Here is a 16,394-nt window from a genome sequence, read left to right as displayed (position 1 = left end):
AGTGGTAGGTGGGTTATGGGACAGTGGTAGGTGGGTTATGGGACAGTGGTAGTGGGTTATGGGACAGTGGTAGGTGGGTTATGGACAGTGGTAGGTGGGTTATAGGACAGTGGTAGGTGGGTTATGGGACAGTGGTAGTGGGTTATGGGACAGTGGTAGGTGGGTTATGGGGACAGTGGTAGGTGGGTAGGTGGGTTATGGGACAGTGGTAGGTGGGTTATGGGACAGTGGTAGTGGGTTATGGGACAGTGGTAGGTGGGTTATGGGACAGTGGTAGGTGGGGTTATGGGACAGTGGTAGTGGGTTATGGGACAGTGGTAGGTGGGTTATGGGACAGTGGTAGGTGGGTAGGTGGTTATGGGACAGTGGTAGGTGGGTTATGGGACAGTGGTAGGTTGGGTTATGGGACAGTGGTAGGTGGGTTATGGGACAGTGGTAGTGGGTTATGGGACAGTGGTAGGTGGGTAGGGGGTTATGGGACAGTGGTAGGTGGGTTATGGGACAGTGGTAGGTGGGTTATGGGACAGTGGTAGTGGGTTATGGGACAGTGGTAGTGGGTTATGGGACAGTGGTAGTGGGTTATGGGACAGTGGTAGTGGGTTATGGGACAGTGGTAGTGGGTTATGGGACAGTGGTAGTGGGTTATGGACAGTGGTAGTGGGTTATGGACAGTGGTAGTGGGTTATGGGACAGTGGTAGTGGGTTATGGGACAGTGGTAGTGGGTTATGGGACAGTGGTAGTGGGTTATGGGACAGTGGTAGTGGGTTATGGGACAGTGGTAGTGGGTTATGGGACAGTGGTAGTGGGTTATGGGACAGTGGTAGTGGGTTATGGGACAGTGGTAGTGGGTTATGGGACAGTGGTAGTGGGTTATGGGACAGTGGTAGTGGGTTATGGGACAGTGGTAGTGGGTTATGGGACAGTGGTAGTGGTTATGGGACAGTGGTAGTGGGTCGTGCTGGAGCCTTTTCCTGTCTTTCCTGGCTGGAGCTGTCGTTTTGTTTCTGCTCCCAGTCAGGACCCTGACCCTCCAGTCAGAACCCTAACCCTCCCAGTCAGGACCCTGACCCTCCCAGTCAGGACCCTGACCCTCCCAGTCAGGACCCTGACCCCTCCCAGTCAGGACGCTAACCCTCCCAGTCAGGACCCTGACCCCTCCCAGTCAGGACCCTAACCCTCCCAGTCAGGACGCTAACCCTCCCAGTCAGGACCCTAACCCTCCCAGTCAGGGACCCTGACCCACTACCACTGTCCCATAACCCACCTACCACTGTCGCCGCCACATGACCCAAAACAAGCCGTCACATGGCCAACCGCCACGTGACCCTGACCCTCCCAGTCAGACGCTAACCCTCCCAGTCAGAACCCTAACCCTCCCAGTCAAGGACCCTGACCCTCCCAGTCAGGACGCTAACCCTCCCAGTCAGGACGCTAACCCTCCCAGTCAGGACCCTAACCCTCCCAGTCAGGACGCTAACCCTCCCAGTCAGGACCCTAACCCTCCCAGTCAGAACGCTAACCCTCCCAGTCAGGACACTGACCCTCCCCAGTCAGGACCCTGACCCTCCCAGTCAGGACCCTGACCCTCCCAGTCAGGACGCTAACCCTCCCAGTCAGGACGCTGACCCTCCCAGTCAGAACCCTAACCCCTCCCAGTCAGGACCCTAACCCTCCCAGTCAGGACGCTAACCCTCCCAGTCAGGACCCTGTCCCTTCCCAGTCAGGACGCTAACCCTCCAGTCAGGACGCTGACCCTCCCCAGTCAGGACCCTGACCCTCCCAGTCAGGACCCTGACCCTCCCAGTCAGGACCCTGACCCTCCCAGTCAGGAGATGAGATACAGAAGGTTTAAGGTTTGTCTTGATGTCTTTGAACCGTGTGTATGAAATGCTCTATATAAATAAAACCTGCCTTGCCTAATAATAATAATACTATAATAATATGCATTATAGTGATATTATATATATATATATATATACATGTATATATATATATATATATGTATATATATATATACATATATATATATATATATATATATATATATATATATATGTTGTCTGTGCTGCCGTGGCTCAGCGTGTTCGAACCTGTGATGAAGATAATTACACTTAATGAGTCGATGTTTGAGATTAAAGGAGCATTACACTTTATAATCTGACCCTCAGCTGAGTGTGTGTGTGTGTGTGTGTGTGTGTGTGTGTCTGTGTGTGTGTGTGTGTGTGTGTGTGTGTGTGTGTGTGTGTGTCTGTGTGTGTGTGTGTTGTGTGTGTGTGTGTGTGTGTGTGTGTGTGTGTGTGTATGTGTGTGTGTGTGTGTGTGTGTCTGTGTGTGTGTGTGTGTGTGTGTGTGTGTGTGTGTGTGTGTGTGTGTGTGTATGTGTGTGTGTGTGTGTGTGTGTCTGTGTGTGTGTGTCTGTGTGTGTGTGTGTGTGTGTGTGTGTGTGTGTGTGTGTGTGTCTGTGTGTGTGTGTGTGTGTGTGTGTGTGTGTGTGTGTGTGTGTGTGTGTGTGTGTGTGTGTGTGTGTGTGTGTGTGTGTGTCTGTGTGTGTGTCTGTGTGTGTGTGTGTGTGTGTGTGTGTGTGTGTGTGTCTGTGTGTGTGTGTGTGTGTGTGTGTGTATACTGCTGACACAACGCTGTGGTGAACACTCAGCACATTTCATACAATTATAGAAATGAGCTCATTCTGTATAAACTGTGAAATATGACATCACAGCCAGTAATGTACCTGAGAGGAATGTTTCCCTGAATGTTTCTCTGAATGTTTCTCTGAATGTTCCTCTGAATGTTCCTCTGAATGTTCCCCTGAATGTTCCTCTGAATGTTTCTCTGAATGTTTCTCTGAATGTTTCCCTGAATGTTTCCCTGAATGTTTCTCTGAATGTTCCTCTGAATGTTTCCCTGAATGTTTCCGTGTTGCTCAGAGTTTCCAGGCAGCGATGACATCATGATGACATCATGATGACATCACGCAGGTGGTTGCTCCCTCAGGGTTAATTTTAGCGTGCAGTCAGCAGAGCGGTGACTGAGAGTCACAGGAGAGGAAGCAGCACTTCCTCGTGATGACTGATCATCCACAACTCGCTGCTCAACTTCCTTCAGAAGCCCAAACCCTAACCCTAACCCTGCTCTGCTCTGGAGGGTCCAAGCGAGCCGAGCCGATACTAAATGTGACGTCATCAGACTGCCGGCCTCTGATTGGTCAGAGAGTCACTGGAAGAGTCATGAGCCGTCCCACACAAGAATCAAAGCCAACAGCAGCGTTACAGAGATTGGTTTCTCTTCTCTTGCTTTGTGTGAGACAGAAAGACACATACAGCAGCAGGAAGGTAGGAAAGGAAGGAAAGGAAGGAAGGAAAGGAAGGAAGGAAGGTAGGAAGGAAGGAAGTGTGTGAGACAGAAAGACACATACAGCAGCAGGTACACCATCGGAGTCACGGCAGTTTAACACAGCGTTGCTATGACGACTGTAGGAACTGTATTAATGGAAAAGGTTCCTGGTACCAAACCGAGTCCAGTCGGCCTGCAAATAACGGTGGTTGGTCACGTGACGGTTGGTCATGTGACGGCTTGTTTTGGGTCACGTGGCGGTTGGTCATGTGACGGCTTGTTTTGGGTCACGTGGCGGTTGGCCATGTGACGGCTTGTTTTGGGTCACGTGGCGGTTGGTCACGTGACGGCTTGTTTTGGGTCACGTGGCGGTTGGCCATGTGACGGCTTGTTTTGGGTCACGTGGCGGTTGGCCATGTGACCGCTTGTTTTGGGTCACGTGGCGGTTGGTCACGTGACGGCTTGTTTTGGGTCACGTGGCGGTTGGCCATGTGACGGCTTGTTTTGGGTCACGTGGCGGTTGGCCATGTGACGGCTTGTTTTGGGTCACGTGGCGGTTGGCCATGTGACGGCTTGTTTTGGGTCACGTGGCGGTTGGCCATGTGACGGCTTGTTTTGGGTCACGTGACGGTGGGTCACGTGGCGGCGGGTCACGTGACGGCGGGTCACGTGACGGCTTGTCTTGGTCCTGATGTCATTGATGAAATATTCTGACAGGAGGAATCACTCTGATCTGGTTTCTGGTTTTGGTTTGTTGTAAAATGGTCAGTTCATGTTTTTGGTCTCTGTTGAGAATCAGCTCCTGGACCCAGATATGTGTGTGTGTGTGTGTGTGTGTGTGTGTGTGTGTGTGTGTGTGTGTGGTGTGTATGGGGGGGGTCTTCTGGTGTGAGGGTGTCAGGGAGGATCTGATCTTTCTGGAACATGGAGCTGAACTTTTGAAATGTTTGAGCCAAATGTCTGTCGGGGGGGGGGGGGGGGGTAAGAGGGGGGGGTTATTGTCAGATGATGGACAATATGCAGGACTACAGTCACATTTGGGCTGGAGGGGGGGGGGCGGGGGGGGGGAGTGGGGGGGGTGACAGAGACACTTCTCACTTTTCAGTTTTTCAGGTTTTTTGGTTTCTCAGACTCTGATCTCTACTCCTCCTCTACTCCTCCTTCTGTCCTCCTCTACTCCTCCACTCCTCCTTCTGTCCTCCTCTACTCCTCCACTCCTCCTTCTGTCCTCCTCTACTCCTCCTTCTGTCCTCCTCTACTCCTCTACTCCTCCTTCTGTCCTCCTCTACTCCTCTACTCCTCCTTCTGTCCTCTTCTACTCCTCCTCTACTCCTCCTTCTGTCCTCCTCTACTCCTCCTTTACTCTTCTACTCCTCCTCTACTCCTCCTTCTGTCCTCCTCCTCTCCTCTCGTTTCTTTCCTCTACTCCTCTCTTCTCCTCTTCCACTTCTCTCCTCTTCTCCTCCTCCTCTCCTTCTCTCCTCCTCTACTCCTCCTTCTGTCCTCCTCTACTCCTCTACTCCTCCTTCTGTCCTCCTCTACTCCTCTACTCCTCCTTCTGTCCTCTTCTACTCCTCCTCTACTCCTCCTTCTGTCCTCCTCTACTCCTCCTTTACTCTTCTACTCCTCCTCTACTCCTCCTTCTGTCCTCCTCCTCTCCTCTCGTTTCTTTCCTCTACTCCTCTCTTCTCCTCTTCCACTTCTCTCCTCTTCTCCTCCTCCTCTCCTTCTCTCCTCCTCTACTCCTCTCTTCTCCTCCTCTACTCCTCTCTTCTCCTCTTCCACTTCTCTCCTCTTCTCCTCCTCCTCTCCTTCTCTCCTCCTCTACTCCTCTCTTCTCCTCCTCTACTCCTCTCTTCTCCTCCTTCTCCTCCTCTCTTCTCCTCCTTCTCCTCCTCTGTTTTGTTTTCTTGGCTCTGGTTCAGTTTCCACTTGGATTGAGGTTTGTGGTAGCAATGAAATGAAGAGACGCCCCATTAAGAGATTTTCTGCTTGTCAGTGTGTGTGTGTGTGTGTGTGTGTGTGTTACAGTGTGTGTGTGTGTGTGTGTGTGTGTGTGTGTGTTACAGTGTGTGTGTGTGTGTGTGTGTTACAGTGTGTGTGTGTGTGTGTTACAGTGTGTGTGTGTGTGTGCGTGTGAAGGCTCCAGCAGAGATGATGGGAGGAGGTGTGAGGATTTATTACTGAGCTGAAGTCTTATCTTCCTACAGAGGGAGGACACGTTATATAAAAGTCCCAGAGGAGGACAGTGTGTGTGTGTGTGTGTGTGTGTGTGTGTGTGTGTGTTTGTGTGTGTGAGGATGAGATGTTTATATATGTGGATTAAATATATAAATGTGAAGCAGCTTCAGTTCAGCAGGGTGAAGACGAGCGGATGAAATGAATCTTAACCAGAGAAGCCTTCACTGTGACAATAAAGACCATTCATTCATTCATTCATGGTGATTGGTGATGATGATGATGACGAAGGTGATGATGACCATGATGACCATGAAGATCATGACTCGTTGCCTTCCTGCCTCACTGCCATGCTGCCTCGCTGCCATGCTGCCTCGCTGCCTTGCTGCCTTGCTGCCATGCTGCCTTGCTGCCTCGCTGCCTCGCTGCCATGCTGCCATGCTGCCATGCTGCCTCGCTGCCTCGCTGCCATGCTGCCTCGCTGCCTTGTTGCCTTGCTGCCATGCTGCCTTGTTGCCTTGCTGCCTTGTTGCCTCGCTGCCTCGCTGCCTTGTTGCCTTGTTGCCATGCTGCCTTCCTGCCATGCTGCCTTCCTGCCTCGCTGCCTTCCTGCCTCGCTGCCTTCCTGCCTCGCTGCCTCGCTGCCTTGTTGCCTTGTTGCCATGCTGCCTTCCTGCCTCGCTGCCTTCCTGCCTCGCTGCCTTCCTGCCTCGCTGCCTTCCTGCCTCGCTGCCTCGCTGACTTCCTGCCTCGTTGCCTTCCTGCCTCGTTGCCTTCCTGCCTCGTTGCCTTCCTGCCATGCTGCCTTGCTGCCATGTTGCCTTGTTGCCTTGTTGCCTCGCTGCCTTGTTGCCTTGCTGCCATGCTGCCTTCCTGCCATCCTGCCTCGTTGCCTTGTTGCCTTCCTGCCTCGCTGCCTTGTTGCCTTCCTGCCATGCTGCCATGCTGCCTCGCTGCCATGCTGCCATGCAGCCTTGTTGCCTTCCTGCCTTGTTGCCTTGCTGCCATGCTGCCTCGCTGCCATGCTGCCATGTTGCCTCGCTGCCATGCTGCCATGTTGCCTCGCTGCCATGCTGCCTCGCTGCCATGCTGCCTCGCTGCCATGCTGCCATGCTGCCTCGCTGCCTCGCTGCCATGCTGCCATGCTGCCTCGCTGCCATGCTGCCATGCTGCCTCGCTGCCTCGCTGCCATGCTGCCTCGCTGCCTCGCTGCCATGCTGCCTCGCTGCCATGCTGCCATGCTGCCTCGCTGCCATGCTGCCTTGCTGCCTTGCTGCCATGCTGCCTTGCTGCCTTGTTGCCTTGTTGCCTCGCTGCCATGCTGCCATGCTGCCTTGCTGCCTCGCTGCCATGCTGCCTTGTTGCCTTGCTGCCTTGTTGCCTTGCTGCCTTGTTGCCTCGCTGCCTCGCTGCCTTGTTGCCTTGTTGCCTTGCTGCCTTGTTGCCTTGCTGCCTTGTTGCCTTGCTGCCTCGCTGCCTTCCTGCCTCGCTGCCTTCCTGCCTCGCTGCCTCGCTGACTTCCTGCCTCGCTGCCTTCCTGCCTCGCTGCCTTCCTGCCTCGCTGCCTCGCTGACTTCCTGCCTCGTTGCCTTCCTGCCTCGTTGCCTTCCTGCCTCGTTGCCTTCCTGCCTCGCTGCCTTGCTGCCATGCTGCCTTGCTGCCATGTTGCCTTGTTGCCTTGTTGCCTCGCTGCCATGCTGCCTTGTTGCCTTGTTGCCTTGTTGCCTTGTTGCCTCGCTGCCATGCTGCCTTCCTGCCATCCTGCCTCGTTGCCTTGTTGCCTTCCTGCCTCGCTGCCTTGTTGCCTTCCTGCCATGCTGCCATGCTGCCTCGCTGCCATGCTGCCATGCTGCCTCGTTGCCTCGCAGCCTTGTTGCCTTCCTGCCTCGCTGCCATGCTGCCATGTTGCCTCGCTGCCATGCTGCCTCGCTGCCATGCTGCCTCGCTGCCTCGCTGCCATGCTGCCTCGCTGCCATGCTGCCATGCTGCCTCGCTGCCTCGCTGCCATGCTGCCATGCTGCCTCGCTGCCACGCTGCCATGCTGCCATGCTGCCTTGCTGCCATGCTGCCATGCTGCCTTGCTGCCATGCTGCCATGCTGCCTCGCTGCCTCGCTGCCATGCTGCCATGCTGCCATGCTGCCTCGCTGCCATGCTGCCATGCTGCCTTGCTGCCATGCTGCCATGCTGCCATGCTGCCTTGCTGCCATGCTGCCATGCTGCCATGCTGCCTCGCTGCCATGCTGCCTCGCTGCCATGCTGCCATGCTGCCATGCTGCCATGCTGCCATGCTGCCATGCTGCCTTGCTGCCTCGCTGCCATGCTGCCTTGCTGCCTCGCTGCCATGCTGCCATGCTGCCATGCTGCCTCGCTGCCATGCTGCCATGCTGCCTCGCTGCCATGCTGCCTCGCTGCCATGCTGCCTCGCTGCCTCGCTGCCATGCTGCCATGCTGCCTCTCTGCCACGCTGCCATGCTGCCATGCTGCCTCGCTGCCATGCTGCCATGCTGCCTCGCTGCCATGCTGCCTCGCTGCCATGCTGCCTCGCTGCCTCGCTGCCTTGTTGCCTTGTTGCCTTGCTGCCATGTTGCCATGCTGCCATGCTGCCTCGCTGCCATGTTGCCATGCTGCCTTGTTGACTTGCTGCCTTGCTGCCATGTTGCCTTGTTGCCTTCCTGCCTCGCTGCCTTCCTGCCTCGTTGCCTTCCTGCCTCGCTGCCTCGCTGCCTTCCTGCCTTCCTGCCTTCCTGCCTTGCTTCCTCGCTTCCTTGCTTCCTCGTGTTTATAATCTTCTGTATCAACACGTCGTGTCTTCGTGGTCTCGGCTCATAGTTGAGTTTCTGGCTCAGAGTCAAAAGTTTGAGACTTTACAACCTGAACGAGTTCAAGCTCCAGCAGAGAGAGAGTGTGTGTGTGTGTGTGTGTGTGTGTGTGTGTGTGTGTGTGTGTGTGTGTGTGTGTGTGCGTGTGTGTGTGCGTGTGAGCTGGTCTCTGCCTGTGTGTGTGTGTGTGTGTGTGTGTGTATATGTGTGTGTATGTGTGTCTCAGTGAGCTGGTCTCTGCCGCTGTGTGTGTATGTGTGTGTGTGTGAGCTGGTCTCTGCCTGTGTGTGTATGTGTGTGTGTGTGTGTGTGTGTGTGTGTATGTGTGTGTGTGTGTGTGTTTGTGTGTGTGTCTCTCTGTGTGTGTGTGTCTCTCTGTGTGTGTGTGTGTATATGTGTGTGTATATGTGTGTATATGTGTGTGTGTGTGTGTGTGTGTGTGTGTGTCTCTGCCGCCGCGCTGCAGTCTCAGCTCAGATGATGACAGACGCTGAAATCCAGAAAGCAACTTTCCCAGGTCTCCCTGAAGCGTTGTTGGGCACCGCTCACCTCCCGAGCAGCAGAGGAAGAAGTACTTTCAGAGGGCTTCTGGGAAAACGCGGCCTTAAAGGATTAGTTTCCAAAATATGTGAGCGGAGGAACAGCAAACGTGGGACATGTGTGTTAACGCGTGAAGCCAAGAAAAGCTCTGAGCCGGAGCCTGATTGTTGTTTGGTGCAGAAACCAGTAAAGTAAATAAAGTGAGGGGAGTTAATGCAGACGCTGTTTTCACTGGCGGAGCGACAGGAAGTCAGTGATGCTGCTCCATCAGGAGGACGGCAGGGTCACATGTAGGCGTGGGCCGGTATGAGATTCTGGCGGTATGATAACCATAAGAAACAATATCATGGTTTCATGGTTTCATGGTATGGAGGTATTGTGATTCCAGATCTAAAATGTTCCTAAAAGAAAGAAAAATAAAGACAGACATGTTAATTTAACCTGAATCTGTAATGACAGTGTGAGGGGTCGTGATACTCTACGCTGCAGCTGCACCACCTGAGGGGTTTCTGACCAGCACTTCCTGTCTTTGACCAGCACTTCCTGTCTTTGACCAGCACTTCCTGTCTTTGACCAGCACTTCCTGTCTTTGACTAGCACTTCCTGTCTTTGACCAGCACTTCCTGTCTTTAACCAGCACTTCCTGTCTTTGACCAGCACTTCCTGTCTTTGACCAGCACTTCCTGTCTTTAACCAGCACTTCCTGTCTTTGACTAGCACTTCCTGTCTTTGACTAGCACTTCCTGTCTTTGACCAGCACTTCCTGTCTTTAACTAGCACTTCCTGTCTTTAACCAGCACTTCCTGTCTTTGACTAGCACTTCCTGTCTTTGACCAGCACTTCCTGTCTTTGACCAGCACTTCCTGTCTTTGACCAGACTAAAGAGTGAGGGTCACTTCCTTTTCCTAAACAGAGATTAAGCTCGTCCTCCTGTTGTCCTCGAGTCAAGGAGGGAAGGAAGGAAGGGAGGGAGGGAGGGAGGGAGGGAGGGAGGAAGGATGGAAGAAAAGAAGGAAGGATGGAAGGGAGGAAGAAGGAAGGAAAGGAAAGAAGGAAGGAAGGAAGGAAGGAAGGATTTATATGACGAGATCAGACTAAAAACAGCTCATACCTGAGGAACGGTATGACAGAACATTTGGTGGTTTGGATTATCGTGGCTTTTTATATCGCAGTACCTTGAACACGGTTATCATCCCATGCCTCCTAACCCTAACCCTAACCCTCCTAACCCTAACCCTCCTAACCCTAACCCTAACCCTCCTAACCCTAACCCTAACCCTCCTAACCCTAACCCTCCTAACCCTAACCCTAACCCTAACCCTAACCCTCCTAACCCTAACCCTAACCCTCCTAACCCTAACCCTAACCCTAACCCTCCTAACCCTAACCCTAACCCTCCTAACCCTAACCCTCCTAACCCTAACCCTCCTAACCCTAACCCTAACCCAGGCCTAGTCACATGATCAGCAGCTCAGATCAGGTGATAGTCTTTGACCTGCAGTGACCTCAGTTAACCAGACGTTTCTATTATTTTGTCCACCTCATTAAAGGAGCAGATATCACTGACTGCTGGTTAACACACACTGGGAGCACTGGGAACACACTGGGAACACACACTGGGAACACTGGGAACACACTGGGAACACACTAGGAACACACACTGGGAACACACTGGGAACACACTGGGAACACACTGGGAACACACACTGGGAACACTGGGAACACACTGGGAACACACACTGGGAACACTGGGAACACACTGGGAACACACACTGGGAACACTGGGAACACACTGGGAACACACTGGGAACACTGGGAACACACTGGGAACACACTGGGAACACTGGGAACACACTGGGAACACACTGGGAACACACACTGGGAACACACTGGGAACACACTGGGAACACACTGGGAACACACTGGGAACACACACTGGGAACACTGGGAACACACTGGGAACACACTGGGAACACTGGGAACACACTGGGAACACACTGGGAACACACTGGGAACACACTGGGAACACACGGGGAACACACTGGGAACACACTGGGAACACTGGGAACAATAGGAACACACTGGGAACACACTGGGAACACTGGGAACACTGGGAACACACTGGGAACACACTGGGAACACACGGGGAACACACTGGGAACGCTGGGAACGCTGGGAACACACTGGGAACACACTGGGAAGGACGGAAGGACGGAAGGAAGGAAGGAAGGAAGGAACAGTCAAAACAGACGGGGTGAATTTGACCCGGGAGGACACGAAGGTTAAAACCATCAGCACCATTAATCATTACAGTAGTTTGTGTGTGTGTGTGTGTGTTAGTGTGTGTGTGTGTGCGTCTTTCTATCCTGGTGGGGACCGCAACCTGACATATTACCAACCCTGTGGGGACCGACTCCTGGTTTCCATGGTAACGAGCATTGGCATCAATAGCAAACAGCCTCCTGATAGGCCTGGTCCCCACAAGGTTGGTTTTCCTGACTGTGTGTGTGAACCCCAGAGGTCACACACGGTACTGCAGTGTGTAAGTGTGTATATTAGCATGTTAGCTTCGTATTAGCATATTAGCTTAGCGATTAGCCCCTTGGGTTTCAATCCAACATTTGTTCAAATACTGAATATGAATTGTACTGTAGCTAACAGTGATGTCAACTGTATGCTAATAGGCGTTAGCATTACGGGTCCCAACGAGGCGGGGGGGGGGGGCAACATTCAGGTTTCACATTTATGAGAGTTTTTGATATTTCAAGTCATTTTGTTGTTCAAACAGATTTATGATGAATTTAGGAGTTAAAATTACGTCTGTAGACCCTTTAGACCCCAGTCAGGGTCCCCACCAGGCAGTAAAACAGGTATGTGTGTGTGTTACTGCGTGTATGTGTGTGTGTGTGTGTGTGTGTGTGTGTGTGTGTGTGTTGTGTTTATATTAACGCTTCTGAAGCTGTTTTTGGAAAAATCTCAGTGAGTCAAATCAAACCGATTCGATCTCAGCAGCTGTTTCCCACTTCATGAGAATTCAGCAGTAGTGTGTGTGTGTGTGTGTGTGTGTGTGTGTGTGTGTGTGTGTGTGTGTGAGAGTGTGTGTGGTTGTATTTATGTGTGTGTGACACTGTTTTCTTTTTACTTCACATACAAATAAATTCATGTGTGTGTTTGTGTGTTTATGTGTGTGTGTGTGTGTGTGTGTGTGTGTGTGTGTGTGTGTGTGTGTGCTTGTGTGTGTGTGTGTGTGTGTGTGTGTGTGTGTGTGTGTGTGTGTGTGTGTGTGTGTGTGTGCTTGTGTGTGTGTGTGTGTGTGTGTGTACTTAAGCAGTTACTGGCAATGTCTTCAATGATTTTTCCAAGGAAAGTAACCTGAATGGTTGTGTGTGTGTGTATATGTGTGTTACTGTGTGTGTGTGTGTGTGTTACTGTGTGTGTGTATATGTGTGTTACTGTGTGTGTGTGTGTGTGTGTGTGAGAGCTACACACATGTTAGCAGTCTCTCTCTCTGACGTATCAATTAAAGATTAAATGAATCATTTTAACGACTTCATACGAACCGATCATGAACGCGTCATCATGATTAATAGAAGATCTTCACACGTCCCAAAAGTTTATGAATGTTTCTACAAATCACTTCAGAGTTTAATCATATTTACATTTAAGCAGCCTAAACCTGAACCTGACCCTGACCTTGACCCTGACCTTGACCCTGACCTTAACCCCTGACCGTGACTCTGACCTTAACCCTGAGTCTAACCCTGACCAAAGTCCTTCTAAGGCAAGTCGTCTCACTCGGCGGCAAAATTGGCCTCCGGGCAGCTATTTGTCCATAGGAAGACCAACCGGCTATCTAAATGAATAGGGAGAGAGCTGTATCTCCATGTCCCGAGGTCTAAGGGACATAAAAAACATATGTGTTGAAATCACGATGAAAATCAAACTATAATCACTGAAAGGGTTTGATGGTTTGGTATCAAATTAACGTTTTAAAAGCCTTTTTCCTTACAGGCATCTTGGACTACTTCACGACAGTCTTCATTTACGGCAGCGAGACGTCATCTTACGCTCACAGCAGAGACAGGAGTTTGCTCACAGTCAACTTTCCTAGATCATAAAGCATTACAAAATATATGTACACAAAGTATAAACTGCTGATCATGTGTTTTAAAACGTGACCGCGTAGGACCAGCGAGATGATTGGAGCAACGGCACCAGAAGAGGCGGGACATGTGCAAACAGCGGCCATCTTGGCGTTACGTAGTTTCCCAGCATGCATTTCAATGGGAGTGATATGTCTCCTCTTATTATAATGTCTCTGCCCTGACTCAAACTCTGACCCTGACCTTGACTCTAACCCCTGACCCTGACTCTGACTCTAACCCCTGACTCTAACCCCTGACCCTGACTCTGACCCTGACCCTGACCTTTGACCCTGTTAACAGTCTGATGTTCAGTCTGAACTTGTTTCATTGAGACAGGTAAATCAGCCGAGGTGTGAAACAAGTTTAAACTGAACAAAGCTTTATTATTATTATTATTATTATTAATAATAATCTGGATTAGAGGATTTAACACACGGCTGCTCTACTGTAACTGACGATGACGATGATGATGATGATGATGATGATGATGATGATGATCAGAGTTATTGAACCGTGTCGAGCCGCCTGCAGCGTTTAGTCATCATCAAACACAAAGACTTCAAACTGGTTCCTCAGAAGAAGCTGCTCCTCCCCCCACGCTGCCGGTAAACCCGCTGAGGAGGAAGAGGAGGAGGAGGAGGAAGCCCCGCCCCCCCACGCTGCCGGTAAACCTGCTGAGGAGGAAGAGGAGGAGGAGGAGGAGGAGGAGGAGGAGGAGGAAGCCCCGCCCCCCCACGCTGCCGGTAAACCCGCTGAGGAGGAAGAAGAGGAGGAGGAGGAAGAGGAGGAGGAGGAGGAGGAAGAGGAAGCCCCGCCCCCCCACGCTGCCGGTTAACCCGCTGAGGAGGAAGAGGAGGAGGAAGAGGAGGAGGAAGCCCCGCCCCCCCACGCTGCCGGTAAACTCGCTGAGGAGGAAGAGGAGGAAGAGGAGGAAGCCCCGCCCCCCCCCACGCTGCTGGTAAACCCGCTGAGGAGGAAGAGGAGGAAGAGGAGGAAGCCCCGCCCCCCCCCACGCTGCCGGTAAACCCGCTGAGGAGGAAGAGGAGGAAGAGGAGGAAGCCCCGCCCCCCCACGCTGCCGGTAAACCTGCTGAGGAGGAAGAGGAGGAGGAGGAGGAAGCCCCGCCCCCCACGCTGCTGGTTAACCCATTCAGCTGAGGAGGAAGAGGAGGAAGCCCCGCCCCCCCACGCTGCTGGTTAACCCATTCAGCTGAGGAGGAAGATGAGGAAGAGGAGGAAGCCCCGCCCCCCCACGCTGTGCATCACTTCCTGTCGCCACGCCTGCAGGTTCGGGGCGAGGCTCAAACATGATTCATGTTCACTAACAGGACGAGCTGCTTGAAGCCACCTTTTATTCTGAAGGTCCCAAAGTCTCCTTCCTGTCTCCTCACCGCTCAGTTTAACATTACACAGTTTGTTCATCCACATTTTATTCTGAAGGTCCCAAAGTCTCCTTCCTGTCTCCTCACTGCTCAGTTTAACATTACACAGTTTGTTCATCCACATTTTATTCTGAAGGTCCCAAAGTCTCCTTCCTGTCTCCTCACTGCTCAGTTTAACATTACACAGTTTATTCATCCACATTTTATTCTGAAGGTCCCAAAGTCTCCTTCCTGTCTCCTCACTGCTCAGTTTAACATCACACAGTTTATTCATCCACATTTTATTCTGAAGGTCACAAAGTCTCCTTCCTGTCTCCTCACTGCTCAGTTTAAATGTTTAGTTTAGATTTAACTCATTTGTTTTTATAGATGTTAAACTTCTGATCAGCTGAGAGCAGAAACCAGATCTCTGTCATCAAAATAAATTTAAATGTTTGTTATTTCCTGGAAACTGATCGTACTTCCTGTTTGGTCCAAAATGCTGAACATGTTTCCAGAAGCTTCGTCTGTAAGAACGCTGATAGAGGGTTAGTGATGGTTTCAAAACAAAGGTTTTAAAGGTTTGATACATAAAAATAAAGCTTGTATGAAAACACTGAATGAAACACACTTACCATTCATAATCGCTAAATGAGGCTAAAAGATGGCGGGTACAAGCGGCTGAAATGAGCTTTGGGTTCCTACCCTCACCTCTGGTCATGAGCTTTGGGTTCCTACCCTCACCTCTGGTCATGAGCTTTGGGTTCCTACCCTCACCTCTGGTCATGAGCTTTGGGTTCCTACCCTCACCTCTGGTCATGAGCTTTGGGTTCCTACCCTCACCTCTGGTCATGAGCTTTGGGTTCCTACCCTCACCTCTGGTCATGAGCTTTGGGTCGTGACCCAAAGAACAAGATGGCGGGTACAAGCGTCTGAAATGAGCTTCCTCCGTAGGCTGGCTGGGCTCTCCCTTAGAGATAGGGAGAGAAGCTCAGTTATCCGGAGGGAGCTCGGAGTAGACCCGCTGCTCCTCCGCGTTGAGAGGAGCCAGATGAGGAGGCTCGGGCATCTAGTCAGGACGGAAGGAAGGGAGGAAGGAAGGAAAGAATGACAGAAGGAAGGGAGGAGGAAGGAAGGACAGAGGGAAGGAAGGAAGGGAGGAAGGAAGAAGGAAGGAAAGGAGGAAGAAATAAGGAAGGTAAGAAGGACAGAAGGAAGGGAGGAGGAAGGAAGGAAGGACAGAAGGAAGGAAGGAAGGGAAGAAGGAAGGAAAGGAGGAAGAAATAAGGAAGGTAAGAAGGACGGAAGGAAGGAAGGAAGGAAAGAATGACAGAAGGAAGGGAGGAGGAAGGAAGGAAGGACAGAAGGAAAGAAGGACAGAAGGAAGGAAGGAAGGGAGGAAGGAAGAAGGAAGGAAAGGAGGAAGAAATAAGGAAGGTAAGAAGGACAGAAGGAAGGGAGGAGGAAGGAAGGAAGGACAGAAGGAAGGAAGGAAGGGAAGAAGGAAGGAAAGGAGGAAGAAATAAGGAAGGTAAGAAGGACGGAAGGAAGGAAGGAAGGAAAGAATGACAGAAGGAAGGGAGGAGGAAGGAAGGAAGGACAGAAGGAAGGAAAGAAGGAAGGAAGGAAGGAAAGATGGACAGGAGGAGGAGCCAGATGAGGAGGCTCGGGCATCTAATCAGGATGCCTCCCGGACGCCTCCCTGGTGAGGTGTTCAGGGCCCGTCCCACCGGTAGGAGACCCAGGACACGCTGGAGAGACTATGTCTCTCGGCTGGCCTGGGAACGCCTCGGGATCCCCCGGGAAGAGCTGGAGGAAGTGGCTGGGGAGAGGGAAGTCTGGGCTTCCTGCTTAGACTGCTGCCCCCCCCCGAGACCCGACCAGGATAAGCGGTAGAAGATGGATGGATAGTTCAGAGTGATACTAAATGAAGAGCCATTTGGGAGCCGTAAGAGTCGGCTCTTCTAAGAGACCCGAGCCAAAAGAGCCGACTCTTTGAGAAGAGCCGGACTGCCCATCA

Source organism: Scomber japonicus, chromosome 1 (genome assembly GCF_027409825.1).
Source record: "Scomber japonicus isolate fScoJap1 chromosome 1, fScoJap1.pri, whole genome shotgun sequence".
NCBI lineage: Eukaryota > Metazoa > Chordata > Actinopteri > Scombriformes > Scombridae > Scomber > Scomber japonicus.
This window is presented reverse-complemented; position numbering follows the sequence as displayed.